This window comes from Cricetulus griseus (genome assembly GCF_003668045.3).
Source record: "Cricetulus griseus strain 17A/GY chromosome 1 unlocalized genomic scaffold, alternate assembly CriGri-PICRH-1.0 chr1_1, whole genome shotgun sequence".
Lineage (NCBI taxonomy): Eukaryota > Metazoa > Chordata > Mammalia > Rodentia > Cricetidae > Cricetulus > Cricetulus griseus.
In genome coordinates this window covers 169,603,873-169,607,418 of record NW_023276807.1, presented here as the reverse complement: position 1 = coordinate 169,607,418, position 3,546 = coordinate 169,603,873, and the positions used below count along the sequence as shown (strand labels likewise).

The window sequence follows — 3,546 nt, the reverse complement described above, 5'->3', positions numbered from 1 at the left end:
GCCATCTCTGTAGTTGGATTTTTTCCTATGAAATAAAAAACTGAAATCAGGGTTTCATAGTGCCAGAAAAGTAAAATATGCATATTTCCAGGAGCTGTTAAAAATGAGTGATTTAGTTTCAGTGCTTGTGAATTGAACAGCAGAACACTCAAGCTTCTAACACCAGATCATCGATGCTGGGCAGAAGATCTCTTCAAAGTTAGAAGCTTGAAACAACATCCATTGTATTCGTTCTTGATGGAATAGACGGAAGTATGACCTGGGCATTTCTGGGCAGTCCTGCTGGCCTAGTCTGAGGTCACTTCTGCAGCTTCAATGTTAGGGTGCAGGGTCAGCTTCACTCATGCTTGGCAAGTGGTACCCAGCCTCACAGAAAGATCACTGGATAATAAGACAATGAGTGAGTGAAAGCTACAAGGCATCTGGAGACCTTGACTAAGCCTGTAGCAGTTGTACAAATGACTGAAGGATGCACGTTGTCCACAAAGCCAGCCATGTTGCCAGGCCAGCCTCGTGAGGATGTGGAGCAGACTGCAGGCCTGATGGAAGGAGGTTCATCTCTAAGGTTGAGACCTGAATGTATGGATGGGAAGAAGTGATATGGCCCTCTTCCCAAAGAATCTACTTCATCTACTGTAAAACTAATTAGTGCCTGATAGGGATTGAATTGTGGAAGGTGTGTTGGAAAAGACATGTTACAACTCTAACCCTTTGTACTGCAGAATGTGACCTTACTTGCAGATGGGGTCTTTACAGAGGAAATCGATCAAAAATCAGGACACAGTTGCAGTGGGCCCTTAGCCAAAATGACAGGGTATCCTTATACAAGGAGTAAATGTGGACACAGAGACAGAAAAGCACACAGGGAAAACAGTGTGAAGGAATTCAGGTGTACGAATAGCATGGTCAGTGAAAGCCATCAGAGAGGGGATTTTGGGCAAAGAATTCTCCTGTTGGTATAAGGTGGAACAAAGCTCTTCCCATACCTTGCTTTTAGGCTCTGCTTGCATAGCTCTGAGACAGTGTGTTTCTGTTGCTGTCAACCATCTAGTTTGTGATACAGTCATAGGGAACTAACACAGAGCAATCGACCATCTTCCTTCATCAGGCATGCTTAACCCGTAACCCACAGCACACTTGCACTTCACGGTACCTATGAATACCACCCAACAGAAAATCACAAACTTACTCAAAACACTTTGTGGTTTATTTTTCCTTTTTAAAACTAGATTTTATAGTCCCAGTGTCAAAAGACTAGACAGGCTGTATTCTTCCCATGCTTCCACCTCCATGAATGAATGATTGGGAAACAACAAATCCAATTCTATGCATCCCAATGCTTATCTTAGTGCAGAAGAAATTAAAAGTTAGATAGGGTGGCTGTGCTATTTAGGGTTCTTTAGAGAAACAGAACAATGAAATGAATGTACTGAAAGAGGATTTGGTCCTATGCAATGTCTTGACTGGTAAAGGTAATGGCAGTCAAGCCTAACAGCCTGAGTTCAATGCCTGGGATCCAAATGGTGGAAAGAGACCCACTTCCCACAAGTTGTCCTTTAACCTACAGAGAGAGATGGGGCGGGGGGGGGGAGGGGAGACAGAGACAGAGAAAAGACAGAGAGACAAAGACAGAGAGAGAGAGGAAAGAGACAGAGACACACGCACAAGAGAGAGACAGAGAGAGACAGAGAGAGAGACAGAGAGAGAGTGAAGTATCATAGTTCCACAACTGTGATAAGATGCCATGACTAAGGCAACTTATGTTTTTTGGGAATTGCAATTTCAGAGGGTTAGAGTCAGTCAGAGTGGAGTGGAGGTAGCAAGCAGCAAGAGGCTGGAGCAAGCAGTAGCTGAGGGCTTGGCAGCAAGTCACGAAAACATCCCTGGGACAGTCCTGTGACACACTTCCTCCAACAAGCTCCAAACAGCTCTCCTAACTGGGGATCAAGTATTCAAACAAACAAGTTTATGGGGACCACTGTCATTCAAGCAATCACAAATGCCGTACATGATATACTCTGGGCAGTCTGACAATGCTTTCTGCAGCTAGAAAGCTTGAAAATCTGATAGTCCCTCAGTCTGTGAGGGTGGATGTCTCTAAAGTCCCAACTTCATGGTAAAGGCCAGAAGAGTTCCTGGAAACCCACTGGTTTTCAAATTGTATTGGAATCCTGTTAAACCTGGGTTCTAATATAGGCAAAAGAGTATAGTGGAAGCAGAAACAGCAGTGTCGAGAGCAATGCAATAGGTAAGGGTGCCAGTGAGATGTCACGGAGCAAGGCAAAAGCAGAGCGTTCTTTCTTGTGGACCTTTCTTGATGTCTCCTCCTCATACCCCACAGTGGAGAGTCAATCCCAGCACCAGTGTGAGGGGACAAATCACATTTAAATCGTAATGGTATTTATCAGACGCCTCAAAATTTTTGTCTTTTGACCCTGGAGTTAAATTTCTAGTATTCTCTTAAAACAGTAATCATTAAAAATCGCATACTATAATAGCAAATTATAAATTGACAAAAATGTGTTTTTAAAAAATCAGTATCAGCCAGGCGTTGGAGGTGCACGCCTTTAATCCCAGCACTGGGGAGGCAGAGGCAGGTGGATCTCTGTGAATTCGAGACCAGCCTGGTCTACAAGAGCTCGTTCCAGGACAGCCTCCAAAGCCACAGAGAAACCCTGTTTTAAAAAAAAAAAATTATTTAAAAAAAAGTAAGTTAAAAAAACTTGAAATGGGGCTGGAGAGATGGCTCTGAGGTTAAGAGAACTGTTCTTCCAAGGGTCCTGGATTTGATTTCCACTACCCACATGGTGACTAGCAATGGTCTCTAAGTCATTTCGGGGGAATCTGATGCCCTCTTTTGGACCCTACGGGCACTGTATTTGGGTAGTGAATAGACTCACAAACATGCAAAACATCCTTACACATGAAATAGGAATAAATAGATCTTTAAAAAATTGATTAAACTAGAGCCTGGTCCCAAGCCTTGGGTAATCTGAGCTGTTGGCAGCATCCTAACATGTGCCTCAGAGGTGGCAGCCAAGGTGAGTGATAATCCAGAATTGTCGGAAGTGGAGAAGTTGACAAATCAAAACTGAAGTCAACTAATAATCTTCCCTTGAAGGAAAGTACCCAGCAGGAAAAACAGTGTGTTAAAAGATCATAAAATGAGGATCTCCTTTGAAGTGCAAACTTCCATGTTGTCTGACAGTGATGGTTTTAGGTTTGCTTTTGTAAACCTACGTGTTGGGAGAGATTTAAGACAATGCTGATGGCTTCTCACCTATAGCTGATGGGTAAGCAATAATCAGGACCCAGGGTTCCCTTTGCTTGTTTTTTAAACTTCCTCAATGATGCATAAATTAGGTGGCAGATGCTAACAGTAATCTCATCACCGATAATCATTTTGTCTGCAGTCCTCGAGCCCCCTACAGGGAAAGCCAATTTTAACCTATAGTAGACAGCTCCATCACTTTGTCATCATTCTGGAATTGCATGCCTTTCCAACTTCTCACAGTCTAGTCTCATGTCTATTGTAACAATAAAAAG

At 43.1% G+C, this 3,546-nt stretch overlaps 1 pseudogene; it reads left to right on the top strand.

Moving 5' to 3' along the window:
- Positions 1–458: 458 nt before the first annotated feature.
- On the top strand, positions 459–3,163 carry LOC113832556 (annotated as a pseudogene).
- The last annotated feature ends 383 nt before the right edge of the window (positions 3,164–3,546 follow it).